The sequence below is a fragment of the Azolla caroliniana genome, unplaced genomic scaffold (genome assembly GCF_043228905.1).
Source record: "Azolla caroliniana isolate FFs.n. ecotype wild unplaced genomic scaffold, voAzoCaro1.0.p SCAF_14, whole genome shotgun sequence".
In the NCBI taxonomy this organism is placed as follows: Eukaryota; Viridiplantae; Streptophyta; class Polypodiopsida; order Salviniales; family Salviniaceae; genus Azolla; species Azolla caroliniana.
The window spans coordinates 20,673,811-20,688,037 of NW_028230449.1; positions in this window are offsets into that span (position 1 = coordinate 20,673,811).

The following is a 14,227-nucleotide window of genomic DNA, read 5'->3' on the forward strand; positions in this document are numbered from 1 at the left end:
TGAATTAGTGCCTATCGTTGCAACAATAATTCTACTAGCCAATGCATTCATAATGCAAAGGTGCTTTGTATGCATGATCATCATGATCATAACCACAATAGCTACTATGAACTTCCCAAATTGTAGCCACAAGTTGGGTTGGCCATCTCACAATAAAATTCCACCTTTGTTAAACTTAGAATTTGTTTTTTTTCTAATGTATGGGTGTTAAGTGACAATTGGACATCTCTCATCGAATATGAGAGAGAGAGAGAGAGAGAGAGAGAGAGAGAGAGAGAGAGAGAGAGGGAACGAGAGAGACTTGATCCCAAAGAAATTTGATCATTTACCTCTATAAACCAAAGAGCAACCATGGGTTGATTGGCATTTATGGGGTCAAACATTGTTTTTACAAGCTACTACTAATCCCTGTATCATTGTTTCATTGAGTCTCTTCAATGATTATCATCCAAGGTTGAACAAGAATGGAAGGTACATAAGCCGGATTATGGATAATAGTAGATCTTGAAACATAGTTGACATTCAAAATTACCAATTGTATAATGAATGTCTTTTCATCTAGAGAGTATTGGTTAGGGGTTTTCTTGTGGGATTAACTCTAAAGCGATGTGGACTAGCAATAGGCAACTTCTTCTTTTGCATTGCTCAAATGGAAGATAGTACACATCATCTCATACAATGTCTCATGGCTTGTCAAATTTGGAGTTAAATTTCTCAAATTTAGCAAGTTTTGTCACATTTTTATTTGATAGCAAGACAATGGGTGATTGAACAATTTACATGGGTTGACCCAAATTAGAGATGGAGATTGTTTTCCTACTTGTGAGATATTAGGAATTCCGTCATAAATGGAGTATGTGGAATGCTTGGTATTTGATGTTAGGAATGGAGTCTAAGCATATCTACGAAAGTTGAAGGGAGTACTAATATGACAATTTTATTTTTGGAGCCCGTAAAAATTCCTTTCTCAATGAATATTAGAACATTGAAATAGAAAAAAGTAGTGTTGAGCTAGGGTTGTGACAGAGACGATGCCTGAGACGATAGAGGCGACAACATCAAGAAGGGATTCCAGTGAACTCCCCTTCGTAATTCAGCCAATCGCAGATCTGGTCGTCGATGTAGCCGTGTCGACAGAGGTGCAACAGGAGGTATAGGCTGAAATAACTCGTCTGCGTCAAGTGTTGGTGGTGGTGCATGTCATCGGTGGCCGTCCTAGTCGTGGGGAGTTGCGTCACTTGCTGCAGGCGCGATTTCAAGAAGAGCTATCTAGGGTTGTGGATATTCAATTTTTAGGGAAAGGATGCTATCATGTCGAGTTTCTAGTTGCGAAGATTGTGATGAAGCTACTTCGAATAGGATCTACAAGGATTAATGGAATTCAGATGCATTTCTTGCAATGGGAGCCTGGGTTTAACCTAAATGCAGTTAGTGAACATCTATCTAATTACTTTGTTTTTTCTGTCATGTTTCCGGGTTTACCAAAAGAATGGAGACCAGTGATGCCACATATGGCCTCATCGATTGGTCAATTAATTGATGAAGAATCTGATGTAATGCGATATATGGTTGGGAATCTCAACCTTCCATATATAAGATTAGTTGGACATAAAGGCATGACATTACCCACATATGTTAGGTTGCCCGTTATGTTTCAGGCCCAACCGAGGGTCCAAAGAGTTAAATATTCTAGACTTCCTAATCAATGTTTTAATTGTAATTGTATTGGCCATGTGGTTAAAGATTATCATGTTAGAGATGATAATATTAGATAAAAGCATTATGTTAGTAACACAAATGGTGAAGGTTGGACGGAAGGCAGGAGGAAGTATGGTAGGAAATCCTTGAAGAGGACATATTATGATGTTGGGGTAACTTCTAAAAAGACACCAAATGCAAGTCATGATAGTCCACAAGTTAATCAATCAGATTTACAAATAATCCCTTTTAATAATAATGATGTACAAAGTGGTAGAGAGGAGGATTATGATATTGTAAGTTCTATGAAGGAGAAGCCCTTGAAGGGAGGGAATGATCATGAACAGATGATAACTTTCGAACCCTCCTCATTACAAGGTGAGGCTAATATGGAGTTAGCGATGACCCAGGTAGAAAAGACTGAAGGGATCACATCTGTGATATCATTGGAGGAGGGTTTTATGAACGGTTCGCACTACTCTGGAAGGTTAACTAGGGCTAAAACAAAGGCCTTAACAAACCATGGTAAGATGCACAAGGATTCATGCTTGAAAAATCGGTTGTGCAATCATATACTATGGTTATAAATGGAGGTGTGATGGTGGATGGAAAGAGCACACTCTCTTCCTCACTAAAGAAGGATTCCTACGCAGAAGTTGTGGCTAGGAAACCTTGGAAAGGATTTAAGATTGCTAGACAAATTACTAAGCCTAAGAGAGCAACAGTGGAGGAGAAGAGGATGAAAGGTAAACAACTTTTGTTAGCCTATGAATAATTTTCGCATTGTATCATGGAATGTTCAAGGATTGGGTGGTGCACAAGCACAAAAATTTAAGGCTAGACTAAGACAAAATTTACATAAAAGCTTCATGAGGTCTGTAGATATAGTTTTTCTACAAGAACATCATTTGAGTTCCACAAGGATTGATTCTTATGGGTCCTTGTTTACTGGTTCATGGGCCCATTTTTGGAGTCCCACAATTGGCGAATCGCACAATAAAGCTGGTGTTTGTATAGCATTAGCCCAGAAATGGTATTCTCATGTGATTGACTATAAGATTTTAGTGGAAGGAAGAGTGCAATTTATTATTTTAGAAATCCAAAATCTACAATTGGGTTTTATGAATGTATATGCTCACAATGCAGCAACAGATAGGAGGAGGTTGTGGTCTTATATGTGTGATACTTTACCCCAGGTGGATCATTGGTGTATGGCCGGAGATTTTAATATGATTGAGGATAAGTTAGATAGAAGTGGGGGTAGCCAAGCTGTTTTATATGGTTCAGAATTAAGCTTTTGGGAGAGGTTGTGCTTTAAGTATGGTTTTCAAGATACTTGGTGCTCTCCCTCTTTTAGCAAACATGTTGAATCTTTGCAATTCTCTAGATCAGATAGACGGTTATTAGGTGCTAATATATCTTCATTAGACAAATTCTATGCTGATGACTTCTTTATAGCATTGGAGGATCATTACAAATATTAGCTGGGACAACTTTCTCAGATCACTCACCTCTTATTGTTACTTTGAAAAAAGTGGAAAAAAGGAAGTCCTTTAGGACACCTATACCCTCTTCCTTGTATGTGGATGTTACCCTTAGAGGAGAAGTTTTAGCCATTTGGAAGGATACAGATGTATCGCAATTGATGGTGTGTGATAGAGTTGCAAATGCAATTGTTAAAGTTAGTAATTGGTTTGGTACAAAAGCAAAGGAGGAAAGGTGTTAACTCAAAACTAAGATCTTGAGTATGAAACGAGTGGTTACTTCTTTGCAACACTTTCAGCAACGGATGCCATGGGCTACGTGGGTGATGTTATAATTAAATAATGCAAAGGATAAGCTCGGTAAATTACAAGATAATTGGGTTCAATACACTTATAATGCATTTGCTGCAAAGTGGGCACAAGTGGGGGATAAAGTGTCCGCTAATTTTTTCAAATTTGTAACTCCAAAAAAAACTTGTAATGGGATGAAACAACTACAGAGGGATGATGGATCCATTACTGAGGATGCCGGAGAAATGAGGGATATTGCTACAAAATTTTATAGTAGTCTATTGACTGCTGAATGTTTTACACTGGATCAATTGGAGAGACAGAGAGTTGTGTGGCAGTCCATGCATGCATGGGTTTCACTCAATATGATAAATGTTTTGGTTAAACCGATTTCGGTTTTTGAAGTAAAGGTTGCTTTGGATGCAATTGGCTCCCATGTATGCCCTGGTACCGATGGACTCTCAGCTGATTTTTTCCGGAATTATTGGGAGTTTATTGGGACTGATATTACTGTTGCATTTCAGGAGGTATTTGACACTGGATTTATGCCTAGTAAGTGGACCGAAGGCATGATTTATCTTATTCCTAAGCTGGAAGGGGTAGTGGCTGATATTAGGAAGTGGCAACCAATAACTATATTGAATACTATTTACAAAATATATGCTAAGTTATTGGCTATAAGATTGCAACCTTTTTTATCGGACATCATTCATAACACCCAAACAGGATTTTTACAAGATAGGAGTATATTGGATAACATTTTTTTATTTTGGGAAGCAGTTGCAATTTCACAAGAAAGGAAAGACGATTTAGCCATCTTATTGTTGGATTTCGAAAAGGCCTATGACATAGTAGATTGGTCTTTTTTGAGGGGTACCATGGAAAAGTTGGGTTTTCCTAATCAATGGTTAACGGTTGTCTCCGCTCTTTATAACTCAGCTACTAGTAGGGTATTAGTAGATGGAGAGTTAGGCCAAGCATTCGTAATTTCGAGGTCAGTGAGATAGGGATGTCCGCTGGCTCCTTTTTTATATTTGATGATTGGAGAAGCGTTTAGTAATTTTCTTACAAGTAATACTATGAATATAAAAGGGCTACAATGGCCATGGTTAGAGGAGCAAGTTGTGGATTGTCAATTTGTTGATGATACAACCTTGTATTTGCAAGGTTCTAGCAACAATCTTTCTAGAGTACAACATGCTATCGATACATTTTGTTATGCTTCGGGAACTATTATTAATTAGAATAAATCGGTGGGGTTCTGGGTAGGTAACACAGTAAACCCTTTGTGGTGCCCACAAGAAGGGTTTCAATGGATTCCACATGGGAAACCTATAAGATGCTTGGGGTACCAGGTAGGTATTAATATTTCGCCGGAAGATCATGTAGCTCCTTTGTTGCTTACTATAAGGAAGAAATTGTTATATTGGAATACTGCTAAATTGTCATTGGCAGGAAGGGTTGTCAATGCCAATCAAGTATTGTTGGCCTCCATGTGGTACATTTTATCGTCTTGGTTGTGCTCACGTTCTGCTTTATCGCAAGTACAAAGGCTTATTAGGAATTTTCTTTGGGGATCTAAAGATTGTTCTTATGTGAGAGCCAAGGTATCTTGGAAAGTTATTACAACTCCAAAGGATGAAGGTGGTCTTGGTTTGATTGACCCTCTTTTACAATGTAAGGCTTTAGTGGGGAAATTTATTATAAGAGGTTTGTTGCCTGGTGGGGAGCCTTGGATAAAAATCTTAAGGCAGAGAATGGTTAAAGTTGTGCCTTCTACCGGTGGCAATTGGAAAGATAGTATTAGATAGTGGTTTTTACGAGATTTTAACCAGTCCATTGATATTTTTCACCAAGATAAGTTTTTGCGAGGTATCATGAAGGCATGGTGGGACTTGAAACAATACTTAGTCCAATCTCTACCATCATGTAAGGAGGAATGGTTGCGTCAACCCCTCATACTGAACCCACTATTTACATCAGAAGATGGGGTAATGTTAGGGAAGAGAACTAGGTTGAATTGGGTTGACTTTGATAAAGGTGAAGCTATGTCAGTTGGGAATTGGCTGACTTTTTCTTCTTCAGCAATGGAAAACAAAACCCAAGTTTGTAGGGCAATTTGGGAAGAGGGAATATTATGTATTCAGAAATGGATAGAGTCTTTACAAGATCTTCCTTTCAACCTTCTCAAATTAGTATGTTTTGGTATGGTATGTTTTCATCCCTTCATGTATTATTGGGGGTTAGGGGTTATAAAAACTTTCACGAATGCTTGTACTTCGATGTTTTGTCTTGTGGACAACTGCATTCTTTCTTTGTGGAAGACGAAATTGTAACTCGAGGGAATAGGTTGCCTATTCGTGTATTATGGAAGAAAGATAAAAAATGGATATTGAACCCACATCCAAATGATGTAAACAATCTCTCTAATTTATGGGTCTATGAGACTAAGCCCATTGATAGCCTTTTGTGGGATCCTGGTGAGTGGAAATAGCAAATCAGATCAGCGCAAGGAATGTTAGGTAAGCAAATCCCATTCTTTCAGTATTCGGTAAAAATGGGTAGAGAAATGCTAAGGAGAGGTGTGACTATTACACCAACAGCTTGTAAATTTTGGAGACTTGGTAATGTAACAGATTCTTGGTTGAATGCTTATTGGAAATGGTTATGGGCCATGCAAATTCCTAAAAAGGTCGTGTTATTTAAATGGTTGTTGATACATTATGCCATTCATGTGAAGTCATGGATGCGGAGACATTGTCAAGATTTAAAATGTGGCAGTTACAGTGGTTTTCCCATTGAATCGATTTACCATGTTTTATGGATATGTCCTATTGCTAGAGCAGTTTGGAAAAGAATGTTGAGAATGTTATATCCTATTTATGGTAGACAGGTGTACACATGGGGTTTTGTGAGATGGGGAAGATTGGCTAAGGAAATTCAAAACTTTGAAAAGGAGTATGGTGAGTTCCTTCTCCTCTCCGATGGGAGACATGTATTGGAGATCTTGGATATTACATCAGTTCGTTGTTTGGAAGAGGATATGGTCTGGTCTACAATATCTTCTCTAGTCGTTTGGGTATTGTGGAAGGCTAGATGTAAATGTGTATTTCAGAAAGTTAAACAGAATGCAGTTAACTTAGTCAAAGAGGTATGGTTAATGCTCGTACACACTTTAAGAGGTCAATATGATGCAATAACTGGTGAGCCTGAGGTTGTGATTCGTAGACAACAACAGTTTTGAGAAATTTGGAAAAACGTTGAGGTTTTCATCTCTTTTGGAGAAAGAATAAAGTGGAGATATGCTCCATCATGATGGCTTTTTCCACCCCCCGTCTTGGAACAACTTCCATGAGGGCTTGTGATACTTGACATTCTGGTTGATGTGGATATAACGGTTGTAATATATTGTATGAATTCGATGTAGCCTTTTGGCATCTTTCCATTAATACCAAGGTGAACCTTCTTTAAAAATTAAATAAATAAATAAAATCCTTTCTCAATGGAGTGTTTGTCAAGCCTATTAGCAATTTAACTTGTCCCACTACCGGTGCAACGGTAACCATACTCAATTGTCGTACCATTGTAGTGTTTTTCACACATATTTATTAATGTAATTCAAAGAGAGGAAGGAGAGAGTACTTATAATGTAACAAATATCTTTGTTAGAGTACTAATGTGAAAATTTTCTTTATTGGAGCAAGTACAAATTCTTTCCTTGGTGACGCATTTGTCTTGCCTATTGGTGATTGAACTTGTCCCACTACCCTTCTAGTTATTGGTGACCACACTCAATTGTGGTACCATTGTAGTGTTTTTCACACACATTTATTAATATAATTGCGTGTTATCACCAACAAAATAAATGGAGAACGAGATAACATTATAATGAGTTATTAAAGTAAATCTTTAAACCCTTATACCCTTCCCAAGTGTAAATAGGAGATAGATGTAACAAGATGTATACATAATGGTGTTTGTCTTGCCTATTGGCGATTGAACATGTGCCACTACCCTTGTAGTTAGTTTTGACATTATAATGGGGTATTAAGGTAAATCTTTAAACCCTTATACCCTTCCCAAGTGTAAATAGGAATGTAATACAGGCCATCGAACAGGCTTTTGTAGTGGAGTAGATTGTATATTCTAAAGGTATAGTATAATCCAATCGACATATAGATATAAATTCCTAGAACAGTGCAAGGGAGACTTTCAATCCCATATTAAAATAGGATAAGATAGTCGATGTTGAAAAGGAGTTTAAGAGGAAAATAAGATTGGAATAGAGGATATCTAGAGAGTGTGGGTGATGGAAGCTGAATTGTTGTATTATCATTACTAGTAACTACATACGAAGTGCATTTTCTCACCTTGTTGGATTGAGATAGAGAAACTCCAAACATTGTTCTTACATAGACAATTGGGAGTCAAATCCTCAACATCGGTGTTTGACCCATAGAGGTACTCGTCATGAAAGAGCACAAAATTCAAGAAAATTATCATCGATTGCCAAAACAAGCTTGGAACATAAGATGCAAGGTATAAAAGCTAGTAAGAGTTACATACAAGGTGATTTGTGGATTTCGTCTCATATCTCAAAATGGGCCTCCTCATGGATGATAAAACATATATTCTACTCTCTCTCTCTCTCTCTCTCTCTGGTGAAAACACACAATTATATTCATAAATGTGTGCGAAAACAACTACTTATAATGGGTGTCACAATGGAGTATAGTTACCCACTAACCACATGGGTAGTGGAACATGTTGAATTGCCAATAAGCAAGACGAACACTCCACTAAGGAAAGAATTTCCACTTGCACCAATAAAGAAAATTCCCACATTAGTATTCCCTTCAACTTTTGTATTTGATGGTAGGCATAGAGTCTACCATCAACTTTTGTATTTGACGATTTGACTCTATGCCTACCATCAAATACAAAAGCATTGTGCATATACCAATTATGACACAATCCCCAAAACCTCATAAATAAGAAAACGATCTCCATCTCTGATTTATGTCAACCTTTCTGAATTGTGCAAACATTCAATGTCTTTGGCGTCAAGTAACATAACAATAAAACTTGGTAAATTTGAGAAATGTGACTCCGAATGTGGCAAGCAATCCGACATTGTATGAAACAATGAGTACTATCTTCCATTTGAACTGTGCAAAAGAAACAATTGCCCATTGCTAGTCCACGTCGCTTTAGAGCTAATCCCAAAGGCAAACCCCAATCAAAACTCTCCAAATGAAGATCTTTGCTACAAGTGACAATTTAGAATGATAACTACATTTTCAGATTTACCACCATCCATGGCCAAAGTTATGTATTTTCCATTCTTCTTTAGCCTATTGAAGAGACTCAATGAAGCAATGATACATAAGATTAATAGTCACTTGCAAAATGGTGTGACCCCGAAAACACCAGTCAATCCACGATTGGTCTCATGTTTATAAAGGTAAAGGACATTGCCTCAATGCGATATTTTCTAGTTTTTGCAAGATAAACCCATAACAGGAACAACCTCCAAAATTCTTTGAGGTCGAGTCTCAACTATATCTCCCACCTCTTTGACCCCCAAATGAAACAAGCAATTAAGCAGAGAGTGTAATCGCTCCTTTCTAGGCCAACATAATAATCGACAAGACACAACGAACTCTTTTTGCAAAGAATTAAAATGCTCTCTACTAGAAGGTCGTTTTCATACACATAATGAGAGTGCTTCTTGCTTTGAGACAACCAAGTGTTGAACACATGAAGAGCCAGGAATATTATTGAAATGCATTTCTTCAATAATTGCCAACATGAAGCCTCAATCATTGTCCTCCCATGTGTTAAACCCTTGATCTCAATGAAATATTGAGAAATAGACATCCATGGTTGTGGGAAGCAAGCTAAAGGATTCAAGAGACACATAAAAGCAAAATTTTGTGATTTGGTTGGATGTCAGATATGGAAAAATGGTTTTATAGATGGGATGCAAGACACTTGCTTCATGATGCATCACTAGATTCCTCTGTAAATGAGGCCTTTTTGCAACACCAATGTATCATGACATGGGACAAATGTGGATGCTTATTCTTCACACATTATACACCACATGTTGCACCTAACTACAAAACCATATTCTTCGTGGAATGGGGAAACCATACACATTGATACATGCTAGTGCCCATGCCATTATCTGTCATTCGAACCATTGCTTCCATGCAACTTAGCTCACATGCATTACGATGTGAGAGGGGGCGTTGGGGCACAAGTTATTGTGAAAGTGATTATCTGCAACGAATGGTGTGTGTGTATGTGTAGTCGAGAGAGAGAGAGAGAGAGAGAGAGAGAGAGAGAGAGAGAGAGAGAGAGAGAGAGAGAAACAAAGTTATACAGAAAACAAGAAAACTTTATTAACAAGAACAAGAATGAACCAACCATTACAAGGAGAGGAGACAAGTGCTTATATAGTCACCTTCTCTCTATATCCTCTTTCTACAACCACCACTTACTAAAGAGAGGTGGAGACTTAACTACACAAAACATGTGTCATAAAACTTTAAGGTTCTATGGCACACTAGTTGCTATATTAGGAGGTGGGGTGTTCACACACTAGTGCTAAGGTGTGTTCTCACACTAGGGAAGTTGAGTTTGATTCTCAACATGCCCCTTCAAACACAACTTCTAGTCGCTGAAAAGTTGGTTCGGGTTGGCTTTGAGTCGGCCCCGGCTTCCGCTTTGGTTAGATCGATCGACGTTGTGTCGATTGGTTCCTTACTCCCCCTCAAGCTCGATTGTTCGGTGATCGAGAGAATGAGATTTGTCGTGAACTGTCATAGCTTGTTGGCTTCCAGGGCCTTCGTGAAGATGTCGGTCGTTTGTAGATTCATGTTGATGTGTTGCAAGTCGATATCTCCAGCCATGGCACATTCTCAGATGAAGTGATAATGCACCTCAATGTGCTTAGTCCAAGCGTGGAATACTAGGTTGCAGGCCAAGTGGATACTGCTCATGTTGTCACAATAGAGGAGAATCAGATCCTTGCTGGGAATGCCCAGATCCTTCAGAATTTGCTAAATCAGCCAAACAGCTTCGCATGTTGCCACGGATGCGCCCCCATATTCTACTTCTGTGCTCAATAGTGCGACTGTTGATTGCTTCTTACTACTCCACGATATGGCTCCGTTGCCGAGGGAGAAGACAAATCCCGATGTTGATCATTTGTCAACTTTGTCATCAGCCTAGTTGGCATCGATTTACCCTTCGAGTCGAATCGGTATGGGCGATCTGTAGAGGATGTCGAAGTTCACGTTCCACTCACATAGCGTAACACTCTCTTAGCACAGTGTAGGTGAATATTTCGTGGTGTCTGCATAAACTGGCTAAGGAGGCCGACTAGGTAGCTGAGGTCGGGCCTAGTGATGGTGAGATAGATAAGGCTTCCGACTAGTTGACGATAGAAAGTCGCCTCACACTCTTCTATGCCGGAATCGACATCTAGCCTTAGATTTCGATCGAGCGGGGTAGCGACAGGCTTACACTCTATCATCCCAAACTTGTGAAGAAGATTGAGGATATAGTGACGTTCGGAGATCATGATGCCATCAAGAGTTCGAATTACTTCTATCCGTAGAAAGAAATGAAGCTCCTTCATGTCTTTCATATCGAATCATACAGAGAATAGCTTCTTGGTGTGTTCGATATCCCCAATGTGCTCTCCTCCAATGACCAAGTCGTCCACATAAATTATAATGATAGTTGTCCTCTAGAGTCATTCCGGATGAACATGGAATTGCCGGACTTGGACATTTTGAAGCCGATTTGGTGAAGATATTGGGTTATCTTCGAATGTCATGCTCTTGGTGCCTACTTGAGGCCATCGAGAGGCTTTTTGAGTCGGTAGACAGCAATCGGATGCGTACTCAACTTGAATCCCAATGGTTGTACCATGCACACTTCCTCTCCTAACTCGCCTACGAGAAAGGCATTCTTCACGTCCATTTCATGGAAGTGCCACCCTTCAGCTGCTACAAATGCGATCACGATTCAGATGGTTGTCATCTTTTCCACCGGGGTAAAGGCCTCTTCGTAATCAACCCCGTGTATCTGCGCATACCCTTTTGCCACAAGTCGGGCCGTATACCGATTGACAGTGCTGTCGGCATTATACTTCACCTTGAATATCCATCGGCATCTAATTGCCTTTTGATGGGGTGAAGAGGGGACGATATCCCATGTCTCGTTTTTGAAGAGTGTTTGCATCTCCTCATTCATTGCTTCGACCCATCGTAGGTCCTTCGCGGCTTTAGAAAATGTTTCTAGCTCTCGAATTGTCGCCACCTTCATCATAAATGCATAATGATATGCCATGTAATCATTGTAGCTGAATCGGCTGACTACATTCTTTTCTCGTGTGGAGCAACGTGGTGTCGATGGTGCCCTAATGCTAGGCACATCCAATCCACCATACTCAATATCAGGTGAGTGATCCAATTCATTTCCATTTGAGTCTTCGTACCCATGCATTTTGGCCTTTCCTTTGTCTTGTTTCAAACTCGGTCACGACGTGCTTTGGTCGCTTGGTGGTTCCCGTAGTCCACTCAACGTGGTCGAGATTGGACTCTCTTCTGATGTGAGCCTTAGTCGGTCATCCTCCTCCCAATCGATTATATCGAAATTGGATTCAATTGGATCAGATGGAGTTGAGTCAATTGTGTACCAGGATGTCATCTCGTGGAATACGACATCACTACTCACCCATACCTTCTTGATAGAGGGGTTGAAGCACTTATACCCCTTTTGTTCGAGTGAGTACCCCACGAGGATACACTTCTCCGATTTTGGATCAAGCTTTTGCCGTTTTTCATTGGGAATATGTACGAAGGCGATAGAAACAAATATCTGTTGAGAATCGAACTCAACTTCCCATAGGGACAATGTTCACACTGGTCAGTGGAAGACTTACTAGGATAGATTTGTAATTAATAGAAAGGGCATTTGCCTTAGAATAGTGGTATTTAAACCAACCTTTTGTAACTGAGTTGTTGTTGGATGTAATATACAATTTCTTGTCTAGAGCTCTCTCCCTCTCTCTTTCATTCTCTGTTGTCTCATGTGCACATACACACACACACACTTCCGTTGCATAGAATCACTCTCGATTCTTTACAATATCCTTACGTGGGATAGATCCGGCTTCTTTCCATAGAACTTCTCATGGGGGGTGACATCGTGCACTCCGAATGTTGTGCACCAATTCATTAGGTAGACGGTCGTGTTCGCTACTTCAACCTAGTATGATTTCGGCATATGTTTCTCATGCATCATTGCCCTTTGTTAATAATTAGGTAAGTAATTAAGCAAGGATTAATTAGTACCTAATTATGTGATTAGTTGATAAGCGGAAGATTAAGTGATATGTGTGTGTATGTGTGTGAGAGGAAGAGAGAGAGAGAGAGAGAGAGAGAGAGAGAGAGAGAGAGAGGAAGTTAACACTTATGAACAACACAAGATGGGGGATCATTAACTCTATATTAAATTAGCATTATCATCATCAAATACAAAAATACCTACAATGAGGTATATATAGATCGCATGTGCAAGGGTGCACATGTGTGAGGATAATATAGGTACAAAAGTGTAAGTTCTATATTAAATGTACTTAGGAGTGGAGGATCTAGAATATCCCACTTAAGTACAAGGTCCTATTTAAGGCGTTATAATCAACACTTCTAATTAGATTCTATCTAGGTAACTACGAAATTACATGGTTGACTAACTAACTAAACTAAGTTGAGCTTAATCTCTCAACACGCCCCCTCAAGCTCGAGTGTGAGGCGTTCGACATCTGCTTTGGCTTTCGTCGGCTTCGTGTGCTTCTGTCCGGCCTTCAGCTTTCTTCGTTGTGGCAATCTCGGTTCCTCCCCCTCAAGCCGGTGACGAAGGCTTGTAGTGTGTGGGCGAAGGTCGACTACTTCCACCGATCATGGGTTACGAGCTGCTTCGGTGGAGCTCTTGGGCTCTTGTTCGGCCGCTACCTTCATCGTGAAGGTATAGTGATGGGCCATGTACTCGTTGTAGTCATGCTGAGTGACTGGGTTCTTAGCTCTAGATGAGCGTTGATGTTTTTCGCTCGTTTATGTGAGCGCCTTCTTTACTCTGGGTGTCTGCATGATGGGTACACTGAACTCAATGTCTAGTGGGGGAGCCGACACATCCGAATCACTGTCGTCGGGATGATCTCTCTCTCTCTCTCTCTCTCTCTCTCTCTCTCTCTCTCTCTCTCTCTCTCTCTCTCTCTCTCTCTCTCACACACACACACACATGCTTCATGAGATAAGTGTTAAATATGTTACCCTAAGCCTTGTCCTAACATTTGTGTAAGTGATTATGGTTCCTAATTAATTGAAGCATGTTTTTCTCAATTGTGCATGTCCTTGTGATCCTAAAACAACAATGGGTTTGTAAGGAGGTTCCCAACAATCATGGTACAAATTGGCTAACTAACATGAGGAACAAGCATTGTGGAAGATACCTCCCATAAAGGGTAAGAGGGGATATGCAAGTTCCTCTCCCTTACTAGCGGGTTGCCTAGTACAATAGATGACCTTGGTGAAATTGTAACTCCAATACTCAAAAAGGGCTCCAATTTGAAGTGTTCTCCCACATAAATTGACTTTCTATATGATACTCTCAAGCATTCCACTATTGGTTATTGCCCATTTATGCTAATTGACACACTTAGAGTTCAACATTTCAAT